A 15,858-nucleotide genomic window follows, 5' to 3' on the forward strand; every position below is an offset into this window, starting at 1 on the left:
ACACCGGTGCAGCTAAAGCCTGTGATCCGTTGGATCTCTGATGAAAAGATCGTGCGGCTGTGATTGGCTCAAGCTGCAGGTTGATCGGACGGTCTAGAAGAGCAGAGTTTTGATCTGGTGTGACACGGTGTACCGAGAGCTTGGTACACCGGGTGACGTGGCGCCACTAGATCTAAGGGCAAATTGTTTTAAGGACTGAGATGGATTTGGGTTTTAATCTAGTGTGATAAGCCCTATTGTTTCCTATTAAATCAACGATTCAGATCTAAACACTATTAGATCTAACGGTTATGATATATTTGGTATTTTCATATTGTTTTTTTTTTAAATCAATATCTTACTCGCATGAAGAAATAGTAAAAAAACGTGAATAGTGTTTGCAATTCTTTTCTTTCTCTTCCTTCTTCTCCTCCTCCCTGGCGAACTATCACTGGCTATTTATAGCCAATGACAGGGGACATAAATCTAATGCAGCTGGCATGAATCTGCTTTAAAGAAAAATTTCATCGTCGCAGCTTCTCCACCTACTATTGGCGCCTAGTATGATAAATTTTGTATTATTAGTTTTGTTTTATTATATATAATAATAAATATTTATATAGGTAAAATTAAAAACTCAAATCAGTATTAGAAAAACCCCGTTTCAACCGCTAAATATCAATTTTAATGACCGAAAATAACAGTTTTGACCCAAAATGACCTGAAACTCATTTTTTACCCTGGTCGACATGGTTGGACCCGTATTGACTCGGTGGACTCGGTTTTGACCAAATATGATGATTTTGACCCGAAACGGCCTGAAACTAATTTTTTACCCTGGTCGACATGGTTTGACCCGTATTGACTCGGTGGACTCAATTTTGACCGAAAATGACGGTCAAAATTTGTCATACTAGGCGCCGATAGTAGGCGGAGAAGCTGCGACGATGAAATTTTTCTTTAAAGCAGATTCATGCCAGCTGCATTAGATTTATGTCCCCTATCAGTGGCTATAAATAGCCAGTGATAGTTCGCCAGAGGGGGAGAGAGGAAAAAAGAAGGAAGAAAAAAAAGAGAAAGAGAGAAAAAGAAGAAGAAAAGAGAGTAGATCCTATATCACTATTCAGGTTTTTTTAAGTTTTTTTTCGCGACAGTAAGATATTAATTTTTATTGAAAACAATATGAAAAATACCAAATATATCATAACCGTTAGATCTAATAGTGTTTAGATCTGAATCGTTGATTTAATAAGATACAATAGGGCTTACCACACCCAATTAAAACCTATATTCATCTCAGCCCTTAACAATTTGCCCTTAGATCCCAGTGGCGCCACGTCACCCGGTGTACCCAGCTCTCGGTACACCGCGTCACACCAGATCAAAAATCTGCTCATCTGGACCGTCCGATCAACCTGCAGCTCAAGCCAATCACAACCGCACGATTTTTTCATCAGAGATCCAATGGATCACAGGCTTCAGCTGCACCGGTGTACCGTGCTAGCGTTCACACCGTAGTATAACCCAGAGCCTCTTTCTCCTCTCGTCGGCGACTCTCTCTCTCTTCTCCGATCTCCCATCTCTGGCCGTCTCAAGTCGCCAAACCACCATAGAAAGGTCACCAACCTCCTACAAAGCAAAACACCGGCCTTTTTCAGCATTTTCTCCGCCTCATCTGGCCGCGATCGTGGCCGACCAGCGAAGCTTCAAGTCCTCGATTCTCACTCATCAGCCATCAGCGACCGTCAAGACCACCACCGTCAGAATCCTCGACATCAGATCTACCAGGATCGACCATCGGTTGGACATAAATCTCGCCGGAAAATCTTGTCGCCGCCAACAGTAATTTTGCCTATACAGTGACACTCAGGTAATTTTTTGGGGTTTCTGATTTTATTTTTGATATTTTTTGTATATACAAATGCTTGTAAATTTTCTTGCATGTCGTAAAAAACACAAAAAACCAAAGTCGACACGTCTCTTTTTTAGAAAAGGACCGATGTAAAAAATTTAAATACCAAATATGGATTATCTCCATTATTTCTTTTGGTAGCCCAGACGTAATTGTCCTTTTTAGGGTTAAAACGTCATTTTTTAGACGAGTCTCCTAATTTTTAGGGACTGATGTCATTTTAACGCGTCTCCTATTTTAGGGACAGACGTTAACCATTTTAAAAAAACAAATTACCAATAAGCCCAAATATAATAGCATTTGAATCAAATAAAAAACACACAAGTAAGGGTAACCTTTCTATTGAAAGGATGTTTTAAAGGTAGTGTCTACCTTCCTTTAATCATAACTAACCACATACCCAAATCTCTGGGACCAGTGTCTAATTTGGGATTTCTAGTTCCCTCAAATTACTAGATGGCGACTCCAATAAAATCTTTATTTCCCCCAATTGAGAAAAAACCCTTTTTGTTAAATAAACAAAAAAATGGGAGCCGTCGCCCGACGTCGTGTATCAACATCGATTATACCATACAGTTGGATATGAAGGATCAATCATTTATTGTACCAAGTGTTATATAACACAAATCTAGATTAAGCATTTAACAAGTAAGGTATTAAGAATTAATAAGATAAAAATTATAAAATATGTTAATAGCAAACTTTCTTGGATGTAAGCATTGAAGTCCATATCGAGTTTATATTATACATATCCTAACACCATTAGTGAAACCTTTTCACCTTGATATATTAAACTTAGTTAAACATTATAAAGAAGAGAATTTTAAATAAACAAGATGTGAATATAATTATATAAGTATAGTAAAGAAAATGAAAGGCATAAACAAGAGATTAATAAAAGCAAAACTTAAGCATTACAAAAATATAAAAAAAGAGAGCAAGAACATGATCTTGATTTGAAAACCAAGATGTCTAAGTACATGGCAAATGCCTCCTTTTATAGGCTAAAATTCAGAACCATTGATTTGATGACTAATTGTTGAGTGGGTGGCCACATCTTGACTTGATGACAATCCTTATCTTTTTGTCTGAACAAAATGTCATTGTTAACATCAGAATTTGAACAGATAGTCTAAATAAAAGTTCTGGGAAATTGTCTTTGATTTCCAAAATAAAAAGAATTTGGGCATTTTGACTTCTAGAACTCGAGATATAGGCTAGACACTGAACAATGTCCAGGCTGCAAGACAGATTTTGACTTCTCCATTGTTGCTACCATTTGAACTCGAAAATGGCACTTTTAAATCTTGGACTCTTCATGAAAGTCTTAGCCCTATGTCTTAGCTTTCCAGACATTTAAACGAGACCTAAATCCAAGTTCTACAGCTCCAGTTATGATCCAATAACCAAATGGTGTTTAAAAAGATATCAGTTCAGTCCAAACCGGAACACCATTCGGTTATTAGATCATAACTGGAGCTGTAGAGCTTGAATTTAGGTCTGGTTTATATGTATGGAAAGCTAAGACACTTTTCATGCGGAGTCCAAGATTTAAAAGTGCTATTTTCGAGTTCAAATGGTAGCAACAACAAAGAAATCGGAATCTGACCTGCAGCCTAGACACTTTCAGTGTTCAGCCCATATCTTGAGTTTTAAAAGTCCAAATGCCCCGATTCTTGTTTTGTTGGAAATCTGAGACAGTTTCCCAGAACTTTCATGAAGACTATCTGTTCAAATTCTGATGTTAGCAATGATGTTTTGTTCAAATAAGAAGATAAGGATTGTCACCAAGTCAAGATGTGGCAACCCACTCAACAATTAGTCATCAAATCAATAGTTCCGAATATTGGCCTATAAAAGGAGGCATTTGCCATACATTTAGGCATTTTGGTGTTCAGATCAAGATCACTCTCTCTCTTTGTATTTTAATGTTTATGTTTTATTTCATGTTATATTTTCTTAATCTCTTGTTTATGCTTTTCATTTTCTTTACTATACTTATATTCTTATGTTGTTTATTTATGTTTCTCTTCTTCATTATGTTTAGCTAAGTTTATTTTATCAAGGTGAAAAGGCTACACTAATGGTGTAAGAATAAGTATAGTGTAAACTCAACATGGACTTTAATGTTTGATACTAACATATTTTGTATTTGTTATCTTACTCACTTTTAATACCTTGCTTATTAAATGGTTAATCTAGATTTGTTTTGTACAACCCTTGGTACAACAAATACTTGACACTTTCATAACCAACTATATGGAATAACCGACACTTGAGCTATGAAAGGAACTTGATTTGTTGTTAACATAAGTTATCACCACCAATACCTTATAATATTTACAAGTATTATCATTGCTCGAATAAGATAACTAATGTAATCATGTTAACAATTTATAATCTGATTGGAACCTCCTTTGTGTGTGGTTTCCAGTCAAGTAATAAAAAGAGTTTATACTATACTTGTTTGAAATACCATTAGTGGATCCTCTAACCTTGACAATTATTTTATCCTTGTTTAATCCTTACATCAATACCACATTTCAAAAGTTCTCTTCAACTCCTTTTCATTTATTGTTTATAATTTTATATAGTTCACCACCTTGTGGTTCGACCCTAGTCTTACCGAGTTATTTATTACTTCGACACTCCTACACTTGGGATAAGACATCAATCTGTTGATAGTGTCAAGTTTTTAGCGCCGATGTCAGGGAGGTATATTCCTGTATAAATTATAATATTTATTTTATTTTCTCTTTTAACTTTTCACTTTTCTTTTATCTAACTTTTGTTTTTTTTTCTTTTGTTTTCTTCTTCGTTTTTTTTGTCTTCCTACAAGTCCATGAGAGTTTGGTCACGTATATTAAGTGGTAGACTTTCTAGGAAATCCTCATCATTTTTAGAAAACATGGCCGAAGAGGATAATCAATCACTTCATATTGAGAATAATCGAGTTAGAACACTAAGAGACCACTTGAATCCAACAAGAACAAGTGCACCATCATATATAGTTTTCCCTCCTGATGCATCTCATTTCAATTTTAAGCCAGACATTATTCAATTTTTACCTTCTTTTTATGGCTTAGATCTAGAAAATCCATACTTGCATTTGTGAGAATTTGAAGAAGTTTGTAACACTTTTAATGACTTAAATTGTAGTATGAACACCATTAGATTAAAGTTTTTTCCTTTTTCATTAAAAGATAAAGCTAAAACATGGCTGCAAAATCTTAGGTCAGGATCCATTCGTGCTTGGGATGAAATGCAACAACAATTTTAAAAAAGTTTTTCCCTTTTCATAGAACAAACTCTTTCAAAAGACAAATCACTACATTCACTCAAAAGCCAGGAGAAACATTTTAAATTTGTTAGGATAGGTATAAAGACTTGCTTAATACCTATCCTCATCATGGTTTTGAAACATGTAGATTGGTCTTATATTTTTATGAAGGGTTAACACCTAAAAATAGGCAAATGGTGGAATTAATGTGCAATTGAACTTTTAAAGATAAAGACTTTAATGAAACAATGGAGTACCTAAACTCGTTAACTAAAAATGCTTAAAATTAGGATACTATAGGTACTTATGAGGTACCAGGTAAAACTCAACCTCATACATCTATTGGATGTATGTACAACCTTAGAGAAGATCATGACCTCCAAGCCAAATTTGCATCTTTAGCTAGAAAAGTCGATGCACTTGAATTTAAAAAGAGTGGTCAATTAAAATTTGTTCAAGACATGTGTGTCAAATCTGTGAAACAAATGAACATGCAACCAATGATTGTCTAACTTTGCCTTCTTTCAAGGAATGTCTCCATGAATAAACCAATGCTTTAAACAGTTTCCAAAGGCCAAATTAGAATTCATACTCGCAAACATACAACCCTGGTTTGAGAGATCATCCAAATTTTAGTTGGAAGAGTAGTAACAATAATGCATAAACTTCACAACCACCATTTCAAGCACACCATAATTTTCAAAATTCTCATGGATTTGTACCTCATTATGCTCCCCCTCCTAGAAGAAATCTTAAGGAAACACTGCATGCATTCATTGAAAAGCAAGAGACAATCAACACTTAACTTGCTCAAACCATGACAGATTTTAAAGATACTCTTGCAAAATTCACATCAGCTCTTAGTTTTCAAGAGAAAGGTAAGTTCTCATCTCAACTACAACAAAATCCCAAAGGGCAATACAATTCATGTGCAAGTAGCTTCAGAAGCCAACACATGGATCAAGTCCAATAGTCATTACTCTCCATAGTGGTAAAGTTATTGAAAAACTCATTCTTAAACCTTATGAGAAAGATGATGAGTTAATCTCTAAGGGTAAGGAAGGGGTTAAATCTGAATATTACAAAGAAAAGATTGATTCCCCACCAGTACTTCCATTTCCTCATGCTCTGACCAAACAAAAGGAAGTCAATCATGATTCTGAAATATTTAAAACTTTGAAACAAGAAGGAATCGAGGATGAAAAAGGCACCGAAAATGTTGTTGCGGATCATTTGTCAAAATTGACAATAGATTTGACATCTAAGATCACAGTAATTGAGGAATACTTTCCTGATCAATCTTCACTTTCTATTGCTTCGATATCTTGGCCTGCTAATATTGACAATTTTCTTGCTTCAAGATTTTTGCTAGCTCATTTGGATACCCAAGGCAAAAGAAAGTTTTTGAGCAACGTGAAGAACTTTTATTGGGATGACCCTTACTTATTCAAATATTGTCCTGATCAAATATTTCAAAGATGCATTCCTAACAATGAGGTAAGTAATGTGATAAACTTTTATCATTCGAAGGCATGTGGGGGTCATTTCTCGTCAAAAAAGACGACTGTAAAAATCTTACTATATGGATTCTATTGGCCCACCATGTTCAAAGACATACATGTGTTCTGCAAAGCTTGTGAAAATTGTCAAAAGTCAGGATTTATTTCAAAACATAAGGAATCTTTGGATAATCTTCTATTGACTTTTGAGACATATCCTGGTAGAGATGTGCTTGTGCAATTCATGATTTATGGCCCCATTTTCATAAAGAACATGATCAACTTAGTCTTGGAAATCTGACTAAAAAAGACCCTGTTTGTTAGTTTTTAAAAAAACTGGATGGGAAATTTATCCCCAACCTATAGAGAGCATTTAAGTCGTTCTTAGGCGTAAAACCAAGGTAAGATGTGACCCACAATCACAACTACTTGTACATACACATGTTTCGACAAAAAATAAAGAGAGAGAGAGTGTGTGTGTGTGTGTGTGTGTGTGTTTGTGTGAGAGAGAGAGAGAGAGACTCTAGCTGGCCTACATATAGGTGGTATGATTGCATTTTCAATTTCTCATCTATAAAATCTTCTCTTCCTTCCCTTGATTTCTACTCAACCCATACATGTAACATATATAGAAGTGTGTAGAAATGGCAGGTTCCTCATGTCATCAAATAAGAAATATTTGTGTTTTTAGTGGATCTAGTCCTAGGAAAGAAAAATAGTTTTTAGAATCAGCATATCATCTTAGTCAGGTACTAGTTGAGAGAAAGATTCATTTAGTGTATGGGGGAGGCAGCCTTAGGTTAATGAGGGGTGTGTCAATAGTTGTATTTTTAGGAGGCAGTCAAGTTTTGGGGGTCGTCCCCAAAGCTTTAGCCAAAAGGGACATCATTGGAAAAACAATTGGAGAGGAACTACAAGTCTTCGCAATGTCTAAACGCTTGAATACAATGTTTAAACACGCTGATGCCTTCATTGCCTTACCAGGTGGCTTGGGCATATTAGAAGAGATATTTCATATTTTCTCTTGGGCCCAACTTCACATTCACTATAAACCTATATGTTTGTTAAATGTTAATGGTTTTTATGATAATTTGTTGTCTTTTCTTGATCATGCTATGGAACATAAATTTCTAACATATCCGGCACGACAATTCATAATCTCTACTGCTACTACTAAACAATTGATTAATCAACCACAGTATTTCATCCCTATAATTGATCCCTCCACGAGTCGCATAAATTGGTCAACTATGGAAAGCCCTAAAAAGCTTAGATTGAATTTGAGCCTTCGTTTGTGAAACCTTGTGTCTTTTGGTTTTATTAATAGCATATTATTTTGTTTTGTTATTTTTTATATTTGTTTAAGTGTGTTTCAGGTTTGTCAGTGTTCGTTGTTTCAAGTGATGTCTTCTATACTCTATCTTTTTAGCTTAGGACATTGAGGACAATGTCTCATTTTGGTTGGGGAGAGAGGGTAGTAGTTGACATTAAAAAAAAACTAATTGTTTTTTGCTATTATTAAAACCATTTGACAAAATTGTTATTAGGATGACAAAGTAAGAAGGAATTTTATTGACTCTTGAGACGCATCTTAGTAAATATTCTTATCAAGATCTATCATAACACTTCTTGAAATATTCAGGTTTACAAACTCTCGCATTGTTATCACTTGATTCTGCTCATATACTCATTTAACAAGTATTCTTAAACCTTCATTTTCACACACACACTTTAACATATGATTGTGGGTTGCACATTGGATTATTACATTAATTATGTTCTTTTGTTAAAGATAACAACTAAGAGAAATGGATAATATATAATTTGAAAAAAAAAACAAAAACAAAAACAAATTGATAATATTGATGATAATAAAAACATAGATAAGTTTGGTTTCGTAGCCTCCCTAACCTAAGCAATTAAGCCCGAAGTGGTGTTTTAACACTTAATACCCTAAAGTCAACTAACTTGGGAGCTATTCGCCTAATGCTTGTTACATGGGTTAATGAGAAAAGCTTAAGGGAATCAAATATTGCACTATCTATGTATCAGTATCTATAACCCGAGTTACTAAGCTTGTAGGGATGTCTCAACACCTAATGCCCTAAGACCAACTGGTTTGGGAGTCATTAGCCTAAAGCTCGTTACATGGGTTAATGATGCATTGTGTTTTAAGTTATATGTATATATATATTAAATAATAATAATAATAATAATAATCCTAACCTAAGGAAGTTAACCTTAGAAAAAGATTAGAACAAAATTATGTTTTCATCCAAGCAAAGCCCCATAACTATGTGTTGATATATTGAACACATAAAAATAAGGTTTACTAATATCTTGTTTAAGAAGTATGAAGCAGATATATAAATTTAATGAGTTTGTTTGTTTGGATAGATTAATAGAAGTTGAATGATGAATGTCTTGCTTTGTGAAACTTGCAAATTGTTTTTCTATTTTAACAATTTGATTACTAGGGACTAGTAATAAGCTGGTTGGGGGTGTGATTAGTACTTAAAAGTGCATTTTTATCAAGGTTTTATATCATCATTTTATACTTGAAGTATCAATAACTCCTTAACTAGAGCATGTTTTATAATAACATGTTTAATAATATAAGATACCTTTAATTTATGGTAAATGTTCGTCTTAAATGCAAGCTTATCACATAAATGAAAGGATTGATTGATGAGTTTAACTACTGAAATTGAGAAGACAATGAGAGGGCTAAAATTAGAAAAAAGATATTGGTTGAGTCCAAACTGGAACACCATTCGGTTATTAGATCATAACTGGAGCTGTAGAACTTGGATTTAGGTCTGATTTAAATGTATAGAAAGCTAACACATAGGCCTAAAACTTTCACAGAGTCCAAGATTTAAAAGTGTCATTTTCGAGTTCAAATGGTAGCAACAACGGAGAAGTCGAAATCTGTCCTGCAGCACAGACACTGTTCAGTGTTCAGCCCATATCTCAAGTTCTAGAAGTCCAAATACGCCGATTCTTATTTTGTTGCAAAGCTGAGATAGTTTCCTAGAACTTTCATAGCGAGTAGCTGTTCAAATTCTGATGTTAACAATGACATTTTGTTCAGAGAAGAAGATAGGGATTGTCACCAAGTAAAGATGTGGCCACCCACTCAACAATTATTCATCATATAAATAGTTTTGAATTTTGTCCTATAAAAAGAGGCATTTGCCATGCATTTAGGCATCTTAGTGTTCAGATCAGGATCACTTTCTCTCTTTGTATTTTAATGTTTAAGTTTTATTTCATGTTATATTTTTCTTAATCTCTTGTTTATGCTTTTCATTTTCTTTACTATACTTATGTTCATATGTTTTCAAAAAGAACTAGGCGAACACCAAATTGTTTGCCCAATTTGAAAACTAAATTTGGCCAAAACATGCTTGGGCCTGAAGGTCATTCCCATAAAATGAGTAGATCATATGTCGTCCACTCAAGAGTATTTTTTTTTTTAAATAGAGTGAACAAATGCATCATCCACTATAACAAATTTTGGTCCTCATTAATGACCAGAAAATCAAGGTTCAAGTTTTGGAACCCCTAAAATCCTATTTTCAACATGTTTTTACTTACAAATATGACAAAAGAAAAACATCGTAGAAATCTTAATAATAGTATTTCAAACCCAAAACACCTTCTAATTAGTCTAAAATTTAAAATCAATCTAAACAAAAAAAAAAACTTCCTAGATTTTGATTTATTTTTATAGCATGATTAAAAGTCAAAATCACCTATATCAAACTCTTCTTATGAAGACGAACTCAATAAAGCCAAGATTGGGTTTTTTCTTAATGTGATTGATCAAAAGAACACAAATACCAAAAGCTTTAGGGACCAATATTAAAAATTAAAGGACTAAAATGAAATTTAACCAAAACTACATGGACCAAGTAATGAAAATTTAAGAACCAAAATGAAAAATATGAAAAAAGTAAAGCACCAAAACAAACTTTAACTAAAACTAAAGGGATAAAATAAATAAAAAGTGTGACAATTTTATAGACTACAATGTACTTTAACTGTTCATTCTGTTCTATTATATTAGAAGTAAAGATTAAGAATAAGATATTGTGCGCTTTAGCAACTACATACCATGAACTAAGGTCATATTACATTAAATTAATTTAGTTTAATGAATCCAATACATGTTCTTAACTTCTTTTTAGTTTATTATTTACAAATCAATTCTTATTAAAACTAACTTTGAAAATAATATTTTATAAATGCACACCTCTCTTCTTCTTTTTTTCCTTTTAAAAACCAAGTCTCATATCGAGGAAACAAAATTTCCTTATGAGAGCGACTTTGACGTACACTATCAATGATTTTCCAGCTTATGGAATGCTTTTTAGTTGGAGCACACATGGGAAACTAGCATGTCTATACTGCATGGAAAACAACAAGGCATTCACGCTAACAAACGGAGGTAAATCTTCTTTTTTTTACTGTCACCGTCGTTTCTTGCCATATAATCACAGGTACAGAAAGAATAGAAAAGATTTCTTTATTGGCACAGTTGAAAAGGATGTTGCATCCCCGCGTCTTTCTAGTGAAGAATTGCATGATGTTGTATCAGAGTATGGTGACATTGTGTTTGGTCTTCAATCAGGTAAGCAAAAGTTTCCTGGTTTTGGTTTGACCTATAATTGGGTAAAACAAAGTATCTTTTAGGAGCTTCCTTATTGGAAGACCAATCTGCTCGACCATAACCTTGACATCATGCACGTTGAAAAGAACTTGTTTGAGAATATTTTCAACACCGTCATGGATGTGAAGGGGAAGACAAAAGACAACATCAAGGCTAGATTGGACATAGCTTTGTTATGTAACCGTAAAAATGCAGAATTGGTTTGTGATGAGTCATGGGTAGCAAAACCAAGAGCAAGCTTCGTGTTAGAGAAAAATGCACAACTACTAGTTTACAAATGGCTTAAGAGTCTGCGTTTTCCGGATGGACATGCCTCAAACATATCAAGGCTGGTTAATGTGGAGGAATGCAGATTGTATGGAATGAAGAGTCATGACTGCCACGTGTTTATGCAAACACTCATCCCATTAGCTTTTCGTGATTTGTTGCCTAAGGAGATATGGGATGCACTCACGAAGATCAGTCATTTCTTTAGAGATATATGTTCCACCAAGTTGAATGTTGATCACATTGAGAGGCTTGAAATGAATATCATCGAGACACTATGCAAACTTGAGATGATATTCCCTCCATCATTTTTTAACTCAATAGAGCATCTCCCCATACATCTACCATTCGAGGCAAAAGTTGGAGGACCGGTCCAGTATAGATGGATGTACCCATTCAAACGGTTAGATATTACAGTTGCAATGTAATTCATATATAAAAGTATTTTCTTTGTTTTTCTTAATTGAAAATATTTGATTAATTCAATGCACATACTTTTTCAATCTCAAGAAAAAGGTTAAGAACAAGGCGCATGTTGAGGCCTCGATATGTGAGGCCTATATTGTTGAGGAGATCTCAACATTTATCTCGTATTATTTCAAACCTCATCTGAGATCGAAAATCTATCGTATTCCACGACATGATGATGGTGGTGAAGTGTCTTCCAATGAAAACTTGTCAATATTCTCCAATCCTGGATGACCCATACCTAAAAATATTGTAAGAGGAAGATATTTGTCAGAAATAGAGTTTAAACAAGCACACAATTATGTTCTATTTAACTGTGATGAGCCGAGACCTTTTATTTAGTAAGTATATATATATGTGTAATACTAATTAAACTTTGTCAATAATATACTGTTAATTATATATTGTAATATCATACACTCATTATCACTTGCAGGCAATATCGACAATATTTGTTATCCAATAACTCACAGCTGACCGAATCCCAGATCTTTCAATTACAAGATGAACAATTTGCCACGTGGTTCAGAACACATGTAAGTACTATCACAGACTCATTCTCACTTGCAAAATTATTGTATGCAAGTCATTATGATATTCTTGTTTATTGTTCATTGATGTACATTACATACAAGGTTTATCAAATGGGAAGGAGTGTTGCTAAGTCATTGTCTTCACTAAGCCTGGGCCCTGAAAAAAAAGTTAAGTGCTATAACGGGTATTTTGTCAATGGATATGTGTTCCATACTGAAGAATACGAGCATGGAAGAAAGACATACGACAGCGGTGTTTGTGTTAAGGGATTGACTAGTAGTGAGTTAGAAGTTGACTACTATGCTAGATTAGAAGAGGTCGTCGAACTGCAATATCATAGCGAGCAGAATATAGTATTTTTATTCAAATGTTATTGGTATGACACGACTGACAGAGGAATCAGAGTTGATCCGCATTATGGTCTGGTCGAAATCAACTCAAAAGCTAGACTCCACAACGTAAACGATGTCTTTGTTTTCGCAAAGCAATGTCAATAAGTTTATTACACATACACCCTTTCCTTTAGAAAGGATCGATCAAGAGTGGATTGGTTGTCCGTTTTAAAAACGAAACTTAGGGGTTGTGTCTAGCTTGTTCAAGATGAGAACGAAGACACAAGTGTGCGAGATGAAGTCATTCAAGTTAATGAGTTGGTTGAACCATGTTGTTACCCATTTTTGGGTTCCCCATAAAACATGAAAAAAAATAAAAATGAGAAAATACAAAAAAATATATCAAAAAAATATTCAAAAAAATCCAAAAATAATAGGAGTGAGAAAAGGATGTTGGAATGCTGAAAAAGGATAGAAATTGATTGAGGAGATTCAAAAATACAAGAATTGAAATTTTGACAGTATATTTTTTACTGATGAGAGCCTTGGGGACAAGGAAAATTCAATTTCAGAAAGAAAAGTTCAAAATCAGATGTTTATGGACTCAATTAAATTTTATCCAAGGTTTAATTGAATTTATGGAGGGTTTGATTGCAAGAAAATTGATTTTTTAAGTCAATTTAGGCTTTTATTGGAAGAAATTAAAGTTTTGGGGTCCAATTGTAATTTTGAAGAGTTGATTTGGTCAAATTAGGGGCTTAATTACATAATGATTGAAGTTTGATGGTCAATTAGGAACTTAATTGAAACAATCTTAAACCAATGACCAAACCAAAAAAGCGCTAAGATCAAGGGACCCAATTATAATTTATCCGGGGGTTTGATTACAAGATTGTAAAAACATCCAAGGCCCAAATCAGAGATATCATTTAAAGATGGCAAACGGTGCCGTTTCACTGAAGCTTTCTTCACCAGCAACGGTTTCATGCAGCTGGCCCTTCTTCATTAGTAACGGTTCCATGCAGCTAGCTGTGAGACATTACAGCAGCAACATCGCCAATTTGTTTTAATTATGGGGCATATGTCACGGCTGTCATCCTCTGCAAACGTTATCAAGCTGGCCGTTACCAGCACAAGGTCTCTGGCCTATAAAAGCAGGAGAAACAGAGGAGCAAAAGGAGGAGGAGAACGACAGAGGAGAGTAAGAAAACCAGAGGGGAGGGAACGAGACAGAGGAGAAAGAAAACAGAGAAGGTGAAACGTAAAGAGGAGAAAAGCACCGAGACAGAGAGCAGAACAGAGAGGAGAGTAGAATAGAGGGGGGAGAAAACAGAAAAGACGAGATAGAGAGGGAAAGAAAAAGAACAGGAGGAAACAAGGGGAGGGGAAAAGATTAAAAAAATACAGAAAGGAACAGAGAAAGAAGAAGACGGGAAAGATATGAAAACAGGGAGGAGCTTGTTTTAAAACAGGGGTAGAACCGCTGCCATTCTCAATCACAACCGCACCAGCACTGCCAACGCCATCGTCAGCTCATCATCTTCTTCATCCCAGCAGCCACTGCCATTCTCCATCAGAACCGTACCAGCACTGCCAAAGCCATCGTCAGCTCATCATCTTCTTCATCCCAACAGCCACGCCAAGAACCACTGAAAGGGGAATACAGGAGAGAAAAAACATAAAGAAAAGGGAAGGGAAAGACGGAGAATACAGGGGCTTCATCATAAAAAAAAACAGAGAAAAACCAGAAGAAAAAAGACCCAGCGTTGATCGTCTTCATCGTCCCCAGAACCAGTCACCGCCGATCCTGCGCAGCAGTTTCATCGCCATCGTCTTCATCTGTTTTAGATACCAGGTAAGCTTTCCATTCCTTCTCCTTCCGTTTATAATTACATAAACACTGTGCATGTGAAATTTAATTACATCCTGGCTGTAGCAGGCATGCGTGAATTGTTCACGCACGCTTGCGTTTAAAAGCCAGTCGGGTCACTGGCTTGGGCCAGTGACCCGGCTAGGCCTGCTGGGTCCAGCCCAGCCACATGGGCTGGGCCGGGCGGGGCCAAGCCTAAAAAAGAAAAAAAAATTTCTTTTAGAAAAAATTATTCAAAAAAATCTATGATTTTCTGAATTGTTTTACTGTAATTTGATCAATATTGATTTGTATTTTTATACTGTAAAGATACAAATCTGGCATTAAAATACCCGGTTTTCATCAAAACAAAAATAAAATGTTTTGTTTTCATGCATACGGCCAAGTTTCTCTAAAAAAATTAAAAAATAAAAAAAAAATCATATTGCATCTTCATAAAAAAAAAAAGTTTTAGCATGCATTTTTGACTTTAATAACCGGTTTATTAAAGTCACAAGAACTGGCCAATATTTTAAAATTTTCAAAAAAAAATTATTTTGTTTTTATTTTAATATTTGGGATTACGACCTTATACGTAAGACATATTCTGGATATTAAATTTTTTTGTTGGCGTTACAACGGTTAGGTTTTACCCGATAAGACAAGGACCTTCTTACCGAGGAGAACTTTTCTTAAACCATAGACGGACCAACAACTAGACAACACGACAAGACCTTAGATTTTATCAGACAATAAAACAATGCAGCCTACCTTAGGTAGGGCGTTTTTGGGGTGCTAATACCTTCCCTTTACGCAACCAGTCCTCGTACCTGATCTCTGAGACCAGTTAGGGTTCCTAGTGACCAAAATACTAGGTGGCGACTCCCATTCCATTTTTCCACTAATAAAAGACAAGAATTCCTTGTCTCCCCATATTTTTCCAGATAGATACATTTTAGATAATTTTGAGGGTGGATGTTCTCGTCGTGACGCCGCACACGTGCGACAAACCATATCGAGTTGCTCCTTCGATTGACTTGGAAGAAAATTCACATTTTCGTAT

At 34.9% G+C, this 15,858-nt stretch overlaps 1 long non-coding RNA gene across 5 annotated transcripts in view; it reads left to right on the forward strand.

Moving 5' to 3' along the window:
* The window catches only part of LOC133687833 (uncharacterized), a 45,479-nt gene that overhangs the window by 23,945 nt on the left and 5,676 nt on the right, over positions 1 to 15,858 (forward strand). The window contains exons 3-6 of one of the 5 annotated variants that reach the window (XR_009841049.1): positions 11,031 to 11,123; positions 11,214 to 12,421; positions 12,517 to 12,616; positions 12,716 to 14,801. The exons of 2 other annotated variants lie outside the window; for them this stretch is intronic. This is a non-coding gene — a long non-coding RNA (uncharacterized LOC133687833). The remainder of the gene's footprint in view (positions 1 to 11,030; positions 11,124 to 11,213; positions 12,422 to 12,516; positions 12,617 to 12,715; positions 14,802 to 15,858) is intronic. 2 more of the 5 variants (XR_009841046.1, XR_009841048.1) reach the window with 2 other exon arrangements.

This window comes from Populus nigra, chromosome 1, assembly GCF_951802175.1.
Source record: "Populus nigra chromosome 1, ddPopNigr1.1, whole genome shotgun sequence".
NCBI classification, from domain to species: Eukaryota; Viridiplantae; Streptophyta; class Magnoliopsida; order Malpighiales; family Salicaceae; genus Populus; species Populus nigra.